The sequence below is a fragment of the Mesocricetus auratus genome, unplaced genomic scaffold (genome assembly GCF_017639785.1).
Source record: "Mesocricetus auratus isolate SY011 unplaced genomic scaffold, BCM_Maur_2.0 Super-Scaffold_15014, whole genome shotgun sequence".
NCBI classification, from domain to species: Eukaryota; Metazoa; Chordata; class Mammalia; order Rodentia; family Cricetidae; genus Mesocricetus; species Mesocricetus auratus.
The window spans coordinates 11943030-11963048 of NW_024429186.1; positions in this window are offsets into that span (position 1 = coordinate 11943030).

Consider the following 20019-nt stretch of genomic DNA (forward strand, 5'->3'; position numbering starts at 1 on the left):
CCATCTAGGTGTGGATGCCATTAAGGCAAATTATTGCCTCTCAAATATTTTTAGCTCGATGCCCATTTCTGTCTACATTTGCCTCCGAGGTGCATGTTTTCAGCTAAGTAATAGGACACACAAATTAAATGCAATTTCAAATTTAAACCTGTACAAGTGTCACTTGCCAAGTCCCCCCCCCCCGATAGTCCCAGGGGGGTGCCCACAGCACTGTTGGAAACTATATTGCTGTATTTGGTTCCTATTATTTAGTCCAAGAGATTCTTACTAAAATAAAAGTCGGCAATAAGGTTAATATTTTATATTCTGTGCGACTCCAACATGTGTTTGTGTCCTATCAGGTGGATTTATTTCCTATGCCCTTCTCACATGTGTGATTTTTAAATTTTACAACACTGTGTTGACATACATATAACTGTTCACTTAGAACACTTAGAAATAGCAGTTGCTATACTTTTTAAAAATGTGAAGTGGTTGAGGACAAAGGTTTATGAACTTGCCGATCCAGAATTTTGACTGGATGCTGAGGTATAGACCTAGTGTTGCAGGGATATTTTAAAATTCGTTTTCAGTTTCAATATGTGTTTATTGATATATGGATTGTGTAGTGAGAGATCTAGGTATCTGATGTGTATATGTTTGTCTTATTTGTTGATGAATAAAGCACTGTTGGCAAATAGGGAAGCAAGATAGGACTAGGAAAGTTGGAGGATTCTGGGAAACAGAGGCACAGTCAGTCACCGTGTAGGATGTGAGAGAAGTAAGATGTCCGGACCCTTTCTCCAGTAAGAGAAGACCATGTGGGAATGAGCTAGCCAATAAGAGACCATAGCAAATGACCAACAGCTTCATAATTAACATAGTGTCCTGCATGCTCATTTGAGACTGATGCAGCTCTGGGACCAGGCTGGCAGGAAGAATGCTCATTACAGATTTGTGTGTGTGTGAATGTGTGGGGTGTGTGAATGTGTGGGGTGTGTGAGTGTGTGTGTGGTACATGTGTGTCGTGTATGTGTGTGTGTGTGTGAGAGAGAGAGAGAGAGAGAGAGAGAGAGAGAGAGAGAGAGAGAGAGAGAGAGAGTGTATGTAGTGGATGTCAGGGTGCCAGAGGTTGACATTGGGTATCTTCCTCAGTCACTCTGCCCTTTATATAATGACACAGACTCATTTTTGGTGTTGGTGGTGAATAGATTTATTTTTTAGCTGTTCTTCTCTCCCTCTTAAGTGAACTTGGAGCCCACAGATTCTGCAAGCCTTACTGGCTGGCATCTGCTCACTAGGGAAATTAATGCTATAGGTCTGCACTCTAAACCTACACTTGCATAAGCTTTATACGCTGAAATGTGTCCCTCAGTAAAGTAGGATTGACAAATGGCTTTTGTTGGAGCGCTTGACCATGGACAATCGATGTAACATCATCTTGCATTGCCTCTAGTCTTGACTATATGAGAGTCAGGTTATCACAGGTTATCCACTTATCACAGGCCTTGGTTTTCACACTTACATTACCTAGTGCAGCTGAGAGAGAGACATCGAACTGACTGGGTTAATGGACCATGGGTGTCTTAATAGGAGGATGGCCTGTCCTCTCTGGTTTCCTGGAAGACAATCCGTAGCTGGTTTGTGTGGGTGGGGGTTCAGGTCTACATTGTTATCATCTTGGATTCAGAATGCTCACATTCAACTGGACCCTCGCTTTTCCCCACCAAAACACTCCTCCCTTTTCCACCATCACGGATCAGCCCATCTCAAAGGCCCTCACTCTTAGGGTGTTATCTGTGCCTGCTGCTGGAGACATACTCCATTCTACTGCTATTGAACTGATTAGCTGCTAAGTTCATGGAATTTTAAGGATCCAGCCCTCTGCCAAACAATCATGACAAGAACATTAGGAGCTTTACACAGTGAACTCTTGATCAGCTGTCATAGTAAAGCAGGTTTAGGCACGCCATTTAACCTCTCAGTATCTTTACTACCAGGAAGATGATGGGACTAGATTAAATGTCAGACTTGTCTCTTTCACATTCTTGAATGTCTGTTTTTGATTTTCCAAGAAGTGGCATCTGTATCATCAGTGCAAATAAAATTAAAATAACAATCTCCCTGGAGTTCTCACCTGAAGTCTGTGATTGTGAAATTTAATATTTGTGTGCTTATATATCGTGCTTATGTTCAATGGTATTTAATATTGGATAGAGGACTCTGAGGTCACAAGATGGTCTCCTCAAAACAATTGTTCTGCAGCTGGAAGCAACACATCGATGTTGCTAAAGGGAAAAGAGGTCCTTCTTAAACAGGGCTTTCAAAAAATGTTCACAGTAGTGAACTGGGTTCCATGTTTACCAAACAACAGACAGAAGAGGAATGACATAAAGGGGAAAACACCCAAGTTAACACCACAAGTCCATTCCTTCAGAATGGATGGTGGGAAATCTGCTCTGGGCTATCAGTGTCTGTGCCATCTGGCTCAGCCCAGAACAAGAGAAACCAGAAGCAAAACACAGAGAAGTTAAAGGCTGCCAATGGTGACTAGAGGTGTGTGTGCGTGTGCGTGTGCGTGCATGCGTGTGTGTGTGTGTATGTGTGTATGTGCACGCACGCATGTGCGAGAGAAAGAGCATGCATGTGTGTGTGTGTGTTTGCTTGTGTGTGTATGCACACTTTTCTATCATGTTCCTATGTGCACAACCTCCTCATAGTTTCAAAGATGTGGGACCTGTCATTAGGAGTTCTGTTTGCTCATTTTACATTAACATCATTGTCTTTCCATGTTGCAACCATTTCAATAATTATCATTTATACTCTAACGGAATTTAATTATTCTGTGCTCCATGATTGACTGCTGTGGATTCCCCCTTTCCCTTTGTTTTATTACAAATAACCCTTCAATAAAAATCTGTGTGAACTTACATTGTATTTGTTTTCAGGTTATTTCCTTTGGGTAAATCTCTTCAAATAAGAAAATGTTGGAGTCATGTTTTCTCTTTAGCGCCTTGTCAATTTTAGGCAGTATTGATTAACTCTTTTCCAACAGTGACAACAGTGGTGGTCTCAAGCCTCCTCACCCCTTTCTGTGTTTCACAATTTTCTTATATACATTGCTCTCTGTCAAGGTCTGTGAGAAGAGCGTGCCACACTGCCACCAGGATTCCCTAGGCTGTTGCCTGAGAGATTTCTTTGGATATAACTCCTGCCCAACTTGGTCACTCAGCTTCTTTCCCTAGTCTACTATTTGGATTCCTTCCTCTCCTCAGCAGCTTCCATTGTTGGCTTTTTCCAAGAAATTCAGGGGTTAAAAATTGGGAATACTTTTTGCTTTGAGGATATTTGTTTCTGGGTCATGATTGTAGCTAACTTTGATTAATAGGAATCGGTACCCGACTAGATTAACAACTATCAATGAGAGAAACAAAGAATATGAAGTTGGTCCCACAGATAAGACCTGGGACTTTAGAGCCAAGGTTATTTCCCCTTAGCTACATCACTTCTCTGACCATGTAAGCTGGATCCCAGAGTCCTCCACTGAGTAACATGGCTAATAGTGGGACCTGCTTGGCAAAGTAGTGACAGAGTTCAGGTAAGATGACAATTTTCCAGGCCAGGCAGTGGTGGCACACACCTTTAATCCCAGCACTTGGGAGGCAGAGGCAGGCAGTACTCTGTGAGTTCGAGACAAGGCTGGTCTACAAGAGCTAGTTCCAGGACAGCCTCCAAAGTCACAGAGAAATCCTGCCTCGAACCCTCCATATCTCCCCAAAAAAGAAACGGAAGTACAGTCAAGGAGCTTGATAAAGTCAAATGCTTCACTGATCTAAACAAAAGAGAGTTTGAAGATGTCTGTTCAGCATCCAGGGCTGGGGAGGATCTATGGAAAGACATGTCACATCCCTTCTCCCTGTTTCATTGGCCGAGGAAGCTGGCATATGAGAATTGGTGAGGGACATACTATTTCGTGATGATCTTTTTCAAGGACCAGGATTAGAGGGAATCCACCCCAAGGGTGGATGGGGGGAGGAAAATAAGAAGGCTCCTTTGTATCTGGAGAACACCACATAACTCTCATATTCTCTAATCATCAGAGCATGGCTTGTCTGTCTTGGTCATTTGCATAACACCTCCTTGACACATTGACTTTAGTTGTCCATGATCACTGCAATGGCAGTTTCTTTCCCAGTGTGCTCAGTCTCCCCATCCTTCATTTTCTCCCTTTCCATCTTCCCTCCTCCTCTTCTAATAACTTACATCTCTCTTTGCCTGTGGGACTGGGGCTTGAATGTGTGGAACAGGGATGGAATGGGTTTCCATATCATCTCTGGCCTTCTTGGCCAACTAATATACTCTTAGCAAATGATGACATATCGGGTCAATGGGGGTGTGAATAGAGCCAAATAGGAGAGTTCCTTTTGCATATAATAAATAAGATACTTGGAGTCGGGGAAGGGAGCTGTCATGATAGATTCATACACAAGCACTCTGGAGAAGTGAGGTTTTCTGTTTATCCATTCTTGTGAACATAAATCACTTCATATTTTGTGTTGAGTGCAAATTTGCAAGCAGAGAGGAAACTGGAAGCTCAGTATTCAATTCATCTTTTCATATAATGCACAAATAAATACATGCAGGAGTCACAAGTGCCCAAGAAGAGACCAAATCACAGTGCTGAGAATTTTCTAAGAATGTTAAAGTTGACTATGTTTGTTCTGATTAGGAAGATACAAGACAATAGGTTGCAAACTTGGGAAGTAACATATTGATCTCCTCATGATGCCATTAAAGAGGGAAAAATTTTTAGGAAATGGCTAGGTAATTTCCATGAAAACACACAGGAAACCTGTTGCACCCCATATATACTTCAAGGTTTTATTAATATGCTGTGAGCACCATTATTCAATTTCTGACAAAGAGTTAAAGTCAAGGTTACTAGGGAGAAAATGTTAGGAAATTATATTTAATACATATTTGAGTTTTAAAGACGGAAACTATTTAATTGAATTGGCTCTGATAGCGTTCCACAAACTTGATTCTTTCTTTCTAAATTGCTATATTATCATCCTTCTCTCTCTTCTCTCTCTTTTATTCAAGAACAGACGACACAGACAAATGGGGAACATTGATAAATAGTACATGCTTTTAGCAACTGTTGCTCAAAGGTCCAATGTCTTATTTCTGTTTGTAGAGCTTTGAACAAGAAGATCTTGTGCTTTTGGCCCTTGCCAAGACAAACAGAACTGAAGTTTCTGAATGAAGAGCAGCCAAGATCTGTCTATATTGGAATAGTAGGCATTTGAATATTTACCGATTAGATTTTCACTCTGATGTTTCCAGAACTTTCAGGGCTCCTTCTTGGCTGATAATGCAGACTTTTAAGTAGTCTCCAATGCCTTTTTCTTTTTTAATGAAAAAGGGTACATCATTGACAAAGTACTTGCTCTGTGAAATGAACTTGCCAGACATATTTAGACATCCTAAGAGCAGCCGAATCCTCATGTGTAAGAGTTTATATTCACAGGTACACTGGGCTGTGAATTTCATTTACATGATCACAGGTATCCTCACTCAGGGTCCCCAATGGGAGAAAGGTACATATTCTCCTTTATACAGACAAGCAAATGAAAGCTCCCAGAGGGTGAAGTCGTCTACTCAAGTCACTCAGTGGGGAAGACATGGAGCAAGCATCATAAGCAGGAAATGGATACAAGTGTGCCATGTGTGTCAAGAGACCATGGCTATTTATAGGGCAACTCCCGGTTTTAGTTTTAGAGTCTTGATTTGGAGGAATCACTGATCCTAAAAGAGTGGACCCTAGGCAAGCTTATTTATAATCATGCTTGAGCTAGCCTAGTAGCTTCTTCAAGTCAAGGTATTCAGTTGGTTTTGCTTGCATGTCCTCAATGACTTGGAGGAGGTTGAAACAGAGCCAAGAAAGCTCAACAGGTTTGTGCTTAAGCATACCAAAATTCCAGAGATTTACAATGTTGGTTGGGCTACCTTAGAGGAGGGCCACAGTGAGTATTATTAGGTACCCAGTCCATCAGCCCTAGAGAGCCCATGAGTCACCTGTTGTATATCTATGTGCACCAATATTCCTCATTTCTCCCTGTTACCATTCACTATAGCAACAGAAAGGGACCCATCCCATTGTTTATCTCCCTGGCCCATTTGGGTAATTTTCCTTCCATGAAAGGAATAAGAGGCTGTGCTAAAACTCTGCAGCTTCAGAATAGTGAGATTGGGTGCTGGTACTCCAGCATCCTTCTGGAGACCGTCATCCAATGGACAGGGACTTTGTGTTGGTTCTTGGGTGCTGGTACCCAACCTCTATCTGGAGACAGAGTCATCCTTTGGGCGTGGGTTTAATGTTGGTTCTGCATTTCCCTGCTGACAGAGTAGCCATGAAGTGGCTCTGGGCAGCCATAGCCAAGGGCAGTGAGATGCCCATTTGTCTTCTTTCCTCACATCTTGCAGCTCAGATTCTAGCAGAGAACTGGACACACAGAAGATCTCCTGCATTATTTGCGGGGTAAGAGCATCGCTGGGTGGAAACATGGAATGAGTTATCATTTCCATGTGCAACCCCACCAGCAACAATTTCAGGATTTTCTTCTTGCTCCAGCTCTCCCAAGGCAGGTGGATGGGTGCAGATACCCTTTGTCTCACCTTCCCAAAGTATGTGGCCTCACATTTCTGCTCTTATACCTGGATGGCAGAGAAGAAACCAAAAGTGTGTCATCCAATAAGAACAAACATGAGTCTTGGAAGTTAGGAGAACCACAGGCCAGGCTGAAGCAAATTCTTGAAGCTCTAAGTAAAAATTCTGTCAGATTCCATAGCTTCTTCCCTCTTTCTAGAAGTTCCTCATCTGTCCAAATCAATAAATACTGTCCAGTTAGAGCTCTTGGTTCATCCTTTCTTTTTTTGGAGTGCCTTGTAAATCAAGTCACTGTATTCTACTAGTATCTTCCACTTGTCAGGTCCTCAGTGGACATATTGCTGAACGAGCAGCACATTCTGCATGAATGGCATAGGTGTTGTGATGGACACTAGAGAGGTGAAGGCGATTTGGAAATGGCTCTTTTTCTAGAGGGGCACACACATGCTCTTTCACCGAACAACAGTACACAGGAGACTTAGCAATGTGCCCAGTGTCAACAAAGAGACATGCTCTGTGTGACCGATGGTGTCTATGACTCTTCTGCCTCAGAGCTAATAATTAGAAACCATGGCAGTCAGCATCATGTTAAACTCATCTCAACACCCCCTACAGCATCTTCCTTAGGATGCTACCAAGTAGACACAGCCTAAGTGCTGGGGAATGTGACATTTCAATTGAGGCTTCTACTCCATTCCCTGTTAGAGATTCCAAGGATGAATGTCACAGCAGTGTTGACTGAAGACAGCAACTGGATGAGAGTCACAGGAGAGCTGCCACTTAGTGACATCTTGCTATGTAGTGGGCACATGCTAAGTGGTGGTTGAATACACCATTTGATCCTGACAGTGATGCAATCAGGGGGTGGGAGTTCTCATGCCATTGTGTGTAGGAACAGTTGCTTGAGGTGTTTACAGGCTCCTACAGTTATGTACTGGTAGACCCATGATCCTTCCCCCAACACGAGTCAGCTTGTTTGTGGACCACGAAGGTTGGACCACAGGCCCTGTTCACACACAAGGACATCTGGGTGTATTGATACACCAGAAGGTGAATGACTGCTGTTCAGTTTCCTTTTTTAACATGAGACAAATCCAAAATTCAGTAGTTGAAAGGGATTCCAACTTCTGCCATATCTTCATCTGTACACAGCAGGCGGGTAGCGCTTTTGAAAGCTCCGTTCTTATTTTAATTGGCACCTAGCATTTAAACATGCTTATAAGTTTCCTGTGACAATTCAGACTCCTATACAATGAGCATTAAATGTCTCGTATTTTCTCAACTGACTGACATTTGCTGTAGTACTCCTAGTTCCTCCTAAGAATTTTCATCGTGCTCCCAATACATCATTTTTTCCCTAATAGCTTAAATTCTCAGAATCCAATGCTGCTTTTTCGTTGGTGATTGAAGCGTCAGGTTCTACTTACACCTGATCAAGATGCATCCTACCAAACCATGCCAAAGCCTCAACAAGCAAAATGGCATTAAGAAACCAGAATGCAGTTGTCCTTTTGTGGCCCTGCTCTTCCTCTCCCCATGGCCCCGGCCTGGATAGTGGTTTGCAAACTCACCATTGGCGGATGCAGAAAAATCTGAAGCTCTGAGACATTTATGGTGGCTTTTTTTTGGTTACCTGGGATACTATGGAAGTTACTTTATTAGGATGGGAGTTTATGTTGTAAATTGAATTAAGGCACAAATATATACAGTTCATTTTGTCTTTTAACATGGCCACACTCTTACTTTCTCTTGTGATAAAGAAAACCATTAGCTCCTGTCAGAATCGCAAGGAGGGAGATCATTTTTATTGAAATAAGAAGGAAATGATGGTGTCAGGCAAGGAGTCCGAGAGATAAAATATTACATCTAATAAACACGCTGCATATGGGATTCGACAAGGGGTCCTTGAATTACGGAACAACAGCAGCTTCAGAAAAACAATAACATTAATATTGAAAAGTAATGACTCGCGCTTCCATCTTGAAGAAACCTGCATTTTAATAACAGGAGGGAAATCAGGAGAAAGGAGAAACAGGCTTCACGGAATCTGGCCCACTGGATTGACAAGGGTGGGTCGTAGTGGCCAAGGCAGCGAAAGATTCAGAAATAAAAGTCTGTGTCAATACATTGAAGAAAATAAAGCACAGACAAGAGGAGTCTGATTAAGACAGGTGGAAAAGTTGCAGAAGAACCCATGGATGTGACGGTGGCACGGCAGGGAGCTAGGCGTCAGCTTCCAGTCACTGCGACACAGTCCCCAAGGAGGGATGATGTAAAGGAGAAAGGCTTGGTTTGGGCTCAAGGGTTTACAGGTTCTTGTTGTCCTCGGGCTGGGGTGGGGCAGGAATGTGAGCTAACAGTAGGATGCATGACCTTCGGTGATGGTGCCTTTTCTCCTCCAAGCAGCCCACGCTTATGAACAGCCACCAAGCTGTGAACTCAGCGCTCAGGTGTGCTGTTGAGAATGTCTGGTTCTTCAAGACCCAGTGGCCTCTCTGGATCGACCAGCCGGTGAGCAAGCCTTTAACACATGGGGGTGGTACTTCATATCCAAGCCCTGTGTGATACGATGGATGGCATCTGCTCACCAGATACCGGGGAGTGACTATGGTGGGAAGTTGCTGGTGCATGACTAGGTTTGCATACACACACACACACACACACACACACACACACACGGTTGACACGGATGGGCTTTCTCACCTGGGTTAACCTAACTTACAAACCATTGCACAGATGCGTGCAGGGGTTTGGCTTCCAGGTGATTCTCTGTTACTATGAAGTTGACAGTCTTAACTACAGCAGTAGTACCCATGTACTGCATGGTGATTACAGCATTTTTGGCACACCCCCCACTACATGCAGCACCGCTTCCATCTCTCTTCCCATCACACTTGTCATAACAACCAGCCCTGTCTCCAGACGTGTCACATGTCTCCTGGGGAGTAAAATAGGCCACCGTGGAATAGCAGAGAGCCCTAGAGTTTTGCTCTCAGCCCCGAACTGCTGCAGACTACTCCAAGATTGCAAACTATTGGCTGGTAGCTTTTAAATTAGTCAGAATGAGAAAGACTCATTCCACACCGTCTCCCCCTCCCTGCCACTGGAACACAGCTGCGGTATCTGCAGCACGGGTGACCTTGGAGTTTCTTGCCATTGATCACTCATTTCCAAGAAAACATAGTGGGGAAATCCCACACATGAGAGACCGAGGCCTCTGCACCCCCTTGGGTTACAATTTCCTGCCTATCTCCCGGGCTTTAGTTCCCACAAGATGAATATCGTTTGCACTTGACAGGACTACTGAGAAGCTCCCCATTTGCTGAACACCTGCTGCCAGCCCGGGGAGAGACTTGTTTGGAGTACCAGAGACATGAGGAGCCTGATCTTGCAGAGCCAGGGGCAGCAAAGCTCAACATCTATCCCCTGCTCCATCTGACCTCCAACCCCTGACACCTATCACTTGTACTCAGTTTGTGCTCATGTACTGGCCCCCTCTCTCTAACTACAAATCGAAGCAAGGCTAACAAGGTGTCTCTCCAGAGAAAGGCACCTGCTGCCAACGCTGATGGCCTGACTTGCACCCCCTAGAACCCAAGAGTAGGTTGAAGGAAGGAATGAGATAATCCACTCCACGAAGTTACCCTCTGAGCTTTGCACACGTTGTATGACACTCATGTACTCCTCCCCCATAATAATAAGCACAAATATGTAACAACAGCAATCAAAGAAAAGGGGGCTGTCAAGTTGAGAAGAGGGAAACGTGGGAAGGCTGGTTGGAAAGTGCTGGGGGGCAGAAAGGGGGGCGAAAGTGAAGTAACCCCATTTCACTTAAACATGAAAAGAATTTACAAAACCCAAAGAGTTGACCATTGCCAAGGTCCAAAGACAAGTGAACACGGATGTTCATGTCTTTTCCTTTACCTTTTGTGCCTAAGGGCTGCCGTATGCACCGTTCATTCTCACTCTCAGCCTGCCTGGATTTGGAGTCACCTGGGGGACTCACCTCTGGGTGTTTCCAGAGAAGGTTATCTGAGGAGGAAGGATGCACTCGGAATGTTCCACCCTGTGGGGTGAGGTCCTCAGTTAAATTAAAAGGGAGGAGGGCGGACAAGTTGAGCAGCAATGCTCGTCTCTCTGTGATACGTGCTGCGACTCTCTGCGCTATGTGGGGAACAAGCTGAGCAGCGTGCGTGCCTCTCTCTGCATTACGTGACAGCAGATGCCGCATGACTGGCCATCTCATTTCCCACTGCCATTTTTCCAGTCACGAAGCTGGTACCCTTTTTTTTTTTTAATAAACGATGAGCCCAAGCAAACCCTTCCTTCCACAACCTGCTTTTGGCATATATTTTCTCGTGTTAATGAGGAAAATAACCTGTATATCGTAACAAAGGTTTTTCTAAAATTCTGCTTCCCGCACGTGATAGAGAGTAAACTGGCAATTTCATGATCCGTTACAGTCTATGATCAAATGTTCCTTTCTAGCTGCGTGGTCTTTTTTTAGTTCACACCGGTGCGTTTCCTTTCACCTCACTGAAAGGGACTAAGTCACATGGGAAAGCCCTGAGAAGCGACACTCAGTTTCCTGGAAGCACTCACTGGAGAAGAGGGTCATGCCGCTCATCTTGGCCTCTGTCCTTTGTCTCCCGGGTGCCTTGGGCCACGGCTCAGCAAGCTTGGGTTTCACGCTCCTTGGTGCGCCAGAGTGCTCACTGTCAATAGTCCTAAGACGCCAGGGTGCAGCCAACGAAGCACTCAGGGGTGTGTGAACGGGTATCCCGTGTGTGAGTGAGTATCCTGAGTATGAACGGGTACCCCCTGTGTCTGTCAAGCCCTTGAGAGAAATGACGGAACGGAAGAAAGATCATCCTGACTCAGGGTTTCTGAACTGACGCGTCACGGTTACAGGGCTCCATCCCTTCAGATTCCTTCCCTTTGGGCCCATGGGGAGGAGGACAACAGAGACAGAGAGCACGGTGGAATAAAGCTTCAGAGGCCAGGGAGGCTGAGGGGGATGTCAGCTCCCCAGCGCCTCGCAGCATCTGCTCTGAAACGGCTTAGAGTCACCTGATGAACAGAAGGGCTGTGGTTGCTTGGATAAAGTAAACCAAGAAAACCAAGAACTTCCCCAACCTTGCTCAGTTTTCACAATGATCAAACTATTATTGCTGTTGTTGTTGTTTTTAGTAGCAGTAGTAATAATAGTAGTCACGTTTTGTGTTTATGTGAGTGTGTGTGCATACAGAGGTTAGAAGACAACTGTCTGTTGTTCCTTGGGTGTCGTCTACCATCTTTCATATGCATATATGATGTCACATTTAGTCCCTCACCCTGAACTATCCTGTCAGCCCTCCCCACTTTGTTCTTGTGTGACAGTGTCTCACCAGCAAACCTGGAGCTTACCTCCTCAGCTAGATTAGATGGCTGACCAAAGTGACGCCGGGGTGCACGCGTCTCCATCCCTGGCGCAACGCTGGTCAGCGCCACCTCACTCAGCTTTTTAATGTGGGTGGTGGGGGTCCTCACTGGCATCTTCATGCTTCTGCAGCAAATATTTCCCCAGAAAAGACATCTCCCCACACCCACAGTACCTCGTCAGGACTATCAGCCGGCAGAATATCAGCAGATGCCATCCCCCGGCCTGGACTCTGAACCAAGTAAACCTGTATCGTTACATCTGATCCAGTAGGCAGTGCAGTGTTTTCAGCAACAGGAAAAGGGCTTAGGGAGGAAGTGTTTAACTTTGTGACAAACTGCCAAATGACTTCCCAAAGTAATTGCGCCATTTCATGGTCCCTTCAGCAGTGTCTGCGTGGGCTGCTTGTTCCAAACTTTCTATGGCATTCGCAATAACCAGTCCTGTAGATTTTAGCCACATGAATGTGACGGGGTGTTTCTGGTGGTTTCTAAGGGTTTAAAAAGTTATTTTCATAATTTATGTCAGTTGTGCCTAAGTGTCTGTGTTTGTGTGTCTGTGTGGGCGCTTGTGTACGTGCATGTAGCTACCTGCAGAGGCCAGAAGAGGGTGTCAGATCCCCTGCAGCTGTAGGTCCAGGCAGTTGTGCGCAGCCTGATGTGGGTGCTGGGGGCTGAGCTGAAGTTCTCTACAGGAGCTGCAGGCAGGCAGGCACCCTTACTGGCCTTTTAGGCATGTCTTCAGCCCCACGATTCTATTTTTTATAGCTGTAGTTAAACAATGTGCTTATGTGCACTTCACATTTGGAGGTGTGGGTATATCATTTTCATTGAGTTTAAATATTTTTCTTCTAGTATTTTCTCTCTCCATGTGGTAAGCAGGCCCCCCTCACATAGTCTCAGAAATTGCTTCCTCTTGCTATTCACACCCCCTGCAGTGGTCTGTCCAGGTCAGTTCAGTTGATGAGATCACTACTTTATGGCAGACATGGTGGTCTATCACTTCTGTTTTGTAATTATCTATCCATCTGTCTATCTATCTATCTATCATCTGCATGTCTACTTATTTCTCTTTCTTTCTCTTTCTCAGTCTCCCTCTATGTGGCCCTGGAAAAAATCAGCTGCCATGTTATGAGCACACTCAGGTGGCTCTGAGGAGAGCCCTATGTTGGGAAAGAGTTTCGTGGTGCCAGCAGCCTGGCACCATCACTGAACACCCACCTGAAGCAGTATCACGTGCAAGGCGAAGGAGCCGACCTCAGTCAGAATGGCAGGCACTCCCAACTCTCAGGAGCTGTGTAGGTGGTGACCTATGTAAGCTGTGAGGCTGACCAGCCTTGCTCGTCTACTGCTGGAGAATCCCTGTGACCTCTGTCCTTCCCTTCAATCCTGTACCCATGTTAAGCTCACTGAAGTCAACCCACAAGTCAGAGACATGTGACTGTATCCCCACCCCAATCCTGCTTCCCTGGGCTTTATTTTGGAGCCAACCTGTTGCTTAGACTTAGTTCGATGATGTTTCTTCTGCACTGTCTAATAGTGCATTAATCCAATTCTGTGCTCTTCTATGTTTAGAATTGTGATTTTCATCTCTAGAAATCTGGGGTTTGTCCTGAATTTGATTCTGTGTTGACGGATCAAGCTTCTCACCATCACTGATATTTTACAGGCTTGTTACATTGTGTTGTACACCAGACATAGTGAGTTCAACATTATTGGGTCATAGAATTTTTTAAATTAAGTAACTGTTTTGAAGGCTTGCTCCAGGGCCTGGCTATGTGACCTGGAACAGCTTGAGTCTCTCTCTTGTTAGGAGCCTGCAGAGGACAGTCAGGGCGTTTGAATGAAGAGACAGGAGTGTTCTCTGCTGAAGCATGAGGCTTCTTCTGTGGTGGTGGGGACAGCAGGCTCTTCTGGAGCAACTGTACCATCATTCATATTAGGCCATCATCTTGCATGCTTCCTCCTGTGGGTTCTGTGACCGGCCCCTGGTGACCTATGCAAGGGTTTCCAGTTTCCCACTCTATAGGCGTTCCCTTTCTGCTATGAGCTTCAACAAACTTGCTCTCTGTCCTCCCAGATTCACAGCCTCAATTCACAGAGATCCCTGGGCTCAGTAACCTCTCATGTGTCTCAAGGACCTCTGAGTTATGTTTTGGGGTTTTTCTGTGTGTGTGTTTCTTCTTATTTGTTAACTTTAGGTTAATGTCACTAAATTTAAAATTGTTGCTTCATATGATATGACTTTTACCTAGTTGTCTCAGTTAAAAGAATGAATGTGGTTCCTGCTTTCTCAAGTTGAATGGGAAGGGACATATTTTGTTTTATTCTCCCCAGGAGTTACTACCTGGGACACAGGAAATGGACTGGATAGTCGGGCTGGTGACTGGGATTCATCCTGAGGACCTTAGTGATTTTCTCAGGGACTAGAAACGTGAGACAGGCAAGAAGGAATGGAAACATTGATCAATTAGCTCTCTCAGACATGAACAGTGAGTGGGAGTGTTGCTCCCAGAGACACTCTGTGGGGCTCTGCTCAGTCATCCCACATTTTAGGGCTCACCGGTGCTCCTCAGACTCTTCTTGGCACAGACCGCTGTGGGCTCTACTCCCCTAGGTGTCCGTGGTTACCTTCAGGATCTTGACACGGTGGTGATACATCGCAATGTGAAAAGGCCACAAATCTGACAAGGAAGATGACAATGCGTGAAGATTATCTCCAACGGAAAACCTGCAGCCTTGACAATAGAAGCAATCAGTGTCCTTTCTTCACGAATTTCACCTAGGATCTTCCTGCTTCCAGATAGCCGCATCCTCCCTGCTGCAGTGGGGTTTCTTTTATTCCATAATTCATGTTCTTCTGCAATTATTCTTTCCAAGACTTAACCTTATTTCAATTAAAAACACACACCTTATTAATTGAAACACCAGATGAGAGCAATTGATAATTCGTGTGAGGAAAAGCAAACATCTCCTCTATAAATATTTCCCTCTTGGTTCTTCAGGTGATTATTAGTTAAGCTTTGGGAAACTACTTGGCGCTCCAAACCAAACCATAATTAATAATAACCGCTTGCATGCACACAATGTTCACAATATAGAGAGCTCCGAGAGTGTTCATTATTTAATTTCATCTTCTTAACCAGCCTATGAAATGGCAAGGGCAAGAATTAGTCATTTTCTTTGCCAGCTGAGGCTGGGAAGGATGATGACATGTACCCAGTGTCACATAGAATCTAGGGCTGGAGATGCAGCCAGTTTTCTGTGCTCAGTCTGCCTAAGTCTTTTATCACAGTTGAAGAAAGTTTATTTCCACATGTGATCTGTTTCGTCATGTGATGCTAAGTGGGTGAGGGGAGTCTGGGTTTCTGGATTCAACAACAGAGGGGGGTAGGGAAGAGGGGACTCTGAGCATTGCACATTTTCTGAGTGATGATCCCCCGGTTCTATGGCTGCACTTCGAGGGAGTGGAGAATGCAACCCCTGCCCATCTCTCCAGCTATGAAGAGTCCTGTGCAAACTGCAGAAGAGAACAAACTTCATCCTTGAAGTGAAACGACTTTGAACATAGAAGTCAGCTGACCTGGCTCAAGTCTATACAGTGGTTTTTGTTTTGTTTTGTTTTGATTTTGCAGAGAGAGTTTCCTTGTGTAGCTTTGGAGCCTATCCTGGCGCTTGTTCTATAGACCAGGCTGGCCTTGAACTCACAGAGATCTGCCTGCCTCTGCTTCCCGAGTACTGGGATTAAAGGCGTGTTTCCCCACCACCCGGCCAAGTCACAGACTGGACCTAAGTACATCTGGATTTTCTCTAGAAAGTTTCATTGGGACCTATGTCAGTTTGTTCTATCTCACTGAGTGCCCATAGGGTAGTGACCAAGGAGTAGATTTAGAGATGGCCAAGTGGAATAAAATTTGAACTTGACAATTGCCAACTGTATGGTTTAGGAGATACTGCTTCATCTTCACAAACCCTGCTTTATCACTAGAACAAGTTCAATAACCTTTGAGTTTCTACTGAGAGCCCAAGGTCATGGCATGGTGTTTGATGAACCCCTGCATCTGAGGTCATAGATCTACTGATGCCTTTGTCTTCCGATGGGGGACGGGTGAAGAAACTTTTTGGAGTTTCCTTTACAAGGATATTAATTCCATCATGGAGGGTTCCACCTCCTGACTTAATTACCTCCCAGAGTCCCACTGACTAACAGCATGATTAACAGATGGGCCACAACACACCATACCTGCGGTTAAGTTTCAATGTGAATTTCAGGAGGACACTGGTAGTCAAGTCAAGGCAAGGAGAAATCACGTGCACAACCCAGATACCTCCCAGGGCCTTGAATACTACTAGCTGGACGTAGAATTACATCCACATAGAACACTCCTGCAGCCAAAATGAAGCCGAAAGTGCTTTGGGTCTTATCTGTTCTCTTAAGGAAGTTTCAAAGGTTGAAGAATACCTAATTAATACACATCAAATGCCAAAAAAAATCCCATTTTTCCCATCACTGTCATTTAAAAATTCCCCAGGAGCGAATTCTCAGTGATTTCATCCTCCTCCTTGTAACTCTAAACACAGCCCACAGAACTCTTCCTCTATTACTCTGTCACCCCTTTCTTGGCTCTGCATTAAGTGGATCATATAGTGTCTTTTAATTTTCCTGGCACCCTCCCTCCACCGAGCTAATTTAAAGACCCTTTGCAACAGAGTTTGAGCAATAAGACTGAGAAGGATCAAACTTCAATGGTGGTTAAAATGCACACATGTTTAATCAAAGCCCCCTGACATGAGCTTGGTATGCAGTCTCACATGCAGCTAGAATTCATTTAGTAGTGTCTGTACCCTCAAGTGGACAGGATGCCTCTGGGAGTTCAGGATCATGGTTAGTGTGTATTTAAGCCTAAGAACTTAGAATCACTATGTCATGAACCAACACCATTCATGCAGGACTGACGTGGTCTGTGTGCCTAGTAGACTCTCAGACTTAACGTGGGTCCTGCTGCTGTCTCAGCCCTCAAATAACACACGAGACACTATATTAATTATGAAGCAGCTGGCAGTTTGCTACGGTTTCTTAATGGCTATCTCTGACTTAATTATTAACCCATAGTTACTAATATATATATATATATATTTTTTTTTAAATAAGGTCTTATCTTACCGAGAATGTAAGACTTGCACCCTCTCCTCCCAGGATCACATGGCGACTCTCCAGTCTTGACCACATTTCCCAGAATCCTCCTCGAATTCTAGTCCCACCTATCTTGCTTCCCTATTTGCCAACAGTGCTTTATTTATCAACCAATAGGACAACATATACACAGGAGGACTTCCCCCATCAGGGTTCACCTGTGGATGAGCCAATGGTATATTTTCTTGATTCAGGATTGACGTGGGAGGGCCCAGCCCACAGTGGGTGATGCCACTCCTGAGCAGGTGGTCAGTAAGCAGTGTTTCTCCTCAGTCTGTGTTTCTGTTCCTAATTCCAGGTTCCTGCCGTGAGTTCCTACCCTGATTTCTATCAACGACGGGGCATGCCTAGAAAGGTTGCAAGCTGAAAGAAGCTCTTTGCTCCCTATGTTGCTTATGGTGCTATATCACAGCTGTGGAAACCGTGACTAAGATGTGGTCCTTGTTGCTTTCAACCAAGGCTTTCCCTCAATTTTTGCAAAAATAGGGGAAAAAAATCTTTGTTCAGATTCTGCAGCTAGGGTACCTGACTCAGATCCATTGTGATGATGTAGCTCAAGGTGTGGTAGGCACATAAAGTTAGAGGACTGTCCCCAGACCTCTGGGAGCCTCACTGTTGCATCCACTTGAAAGACACATTGGTGGAGATGGTAGGAGAAGGTTGATATAAGTGGGTTGTATACCTGTCAAGTTCAAGATGCTTAATATCTGTTCAAGAAATAAAGATCTATGTCACTCATTTCTCAACACAGGCAAATAAATTAGAGCAGTTAAAGGTATTATAATGAGAGAGGGTGAGGGCCATAGCACAATATGAGTAATTCCCTCTGGCCAGAGGTCAAGGAACCTGGTGGATACCAATGGGACACTCAGGTCCCTAAGGGGCCAAGGGACTGTGCTCGCTGCACACAGTAGGGGATCCAATGAGGTCAGACACCAGCTGGATGGTTCAGGAAGTGCTTTGTGAAGGTAATTTTGGAGGTGTGGGAGGATGTATCCGTGAAAGGAAGAGAGTCTGTGTGATGACAGTCATTGTCTGGCAGTCAGGCATTTTAACAGTCAAGACAAGACAAGATGAAGACACAAAGAAAGTCACTTACAGGACCGAGTTCCTAGAGCTGAGGGACACACTGAAGAGATTAGTAAAAGAGCGCTTGTTGCATGAAGTGACCCATTAGGGAGAGCAAAGAACCGGTGTTACTGTGTGTGACGACACTCAGGCATCTCACAGTGACAAAATATTAAGCTAGGACAAGGATAATGCCATTAACTCTATAAGTGAAAAGACAATTCTAATAAATGGGGTCGCTGAAGCAAAGAACACAATACCCTCTTATTGGAAACCCCCATGTAATCTGAGACATTGCCACTGTATTTAAGTGGGTGCTTTATCGCAGAGTCAGGGGAAGGTCAACATTCATTAGTGACACCACAATAATAGCCAACAAGTGTGAGGAGCAAGGCTGCGCCTGACAGAAACAATTTCAGCCAGAAAACAGGCTCTCATCTGCATCCCTCGCCGGGTTATTATAGCAACAAGGAAATGAAAACACTTCTATTCCTCAAGTTTATGAAAAGAGCTTAGCTACCACTTACTGTAGGCAGAGCAGAGCCTGAAAATCAAACCAGTCCCTTACTTCTCTGTGCTCAAAGACAGCCATCAAGCATGAGGACAACAGAGATTCTGCTGCCGTCTTTATGCAGAACAAGAAATGTTCTGTACAAAGTTATTCTGTATGAAGTTATTCTGTATGAAAGTTGTTGCTTAATACAGAAATGCGATTAGATTCATATTCATGACATGTGTATGTGCGTGTGTGCGTGCATGTGTGTGTGTGTGTGTGTGTGTGTGTGTGTATGTGTGTAGATTCATAGGTGACCAACATATAAAAACAAGCTGCTGAACCATGGGCATAATAGGAGAGAATGTGTCCTCGGAAGCCACACAGACCTGTGTCAAATCCCACATGATCTACATTTAGACACTGTGGCCTTGGAAAATATTTTTGATGAGAATTTGCCTCAGTTTCCACATGGCACCCACCTTATGGGATCATTGTGAAGATTAGCAGACATGGCGTGCCTAAGACTAAATGGATTTAAAGTGCCTCATAATATTTGCCATTATTTCATGAAACACGCTTAGCTTAACTAATAAAATAATGGGCCTCTGGCTTCAGGGTTTGGGTATAGACCTAGTTAGCTTTTGTTGCAACCTTGACACAGCATAGAGTCAGATGAGTGCAAAGTCTTGACTGAGGAATTGCCTAGATAATGTTGGTCTGTGGATATGTCTATGAGGGACTGTCTTGAGTTTTCCTACCTTGAGGTAGGAGGGTCTCACCCATCATGGGTGGCACCATCCCTATGTAGGTGACTACAGTCTGCATAAGAAAGCAAACAAAGCAAGAGTTCCTGCTCTGATTTACCTCAATGTCTGCCTTATTCTAACCAGTAACCTCGATAAATTTTTCCTCCTTAAGATGCTCTTGGTCATGGCAATTTGTCACAGCAACAGGAAGGAAGTTAGAACCTGGGTCTAGAAAGGAATTGTCAAACAGAGCATTCAACCTGGAAACAATGGCCATCACAGTGTGGAGTGGGCCTTAGGTAGCATGCTCCTTCTTAGCCGGCTATGCACAGAACTGGTAATAACAGCTTGGAGGTTCAGAGAGGCCAAGTGACTTGTCTTAAGTCACCAGCTATTATAGCCCTGTTAAAAGCAAGACTTGGAAGTTGTCTCTCATTCTCTGGAGCAA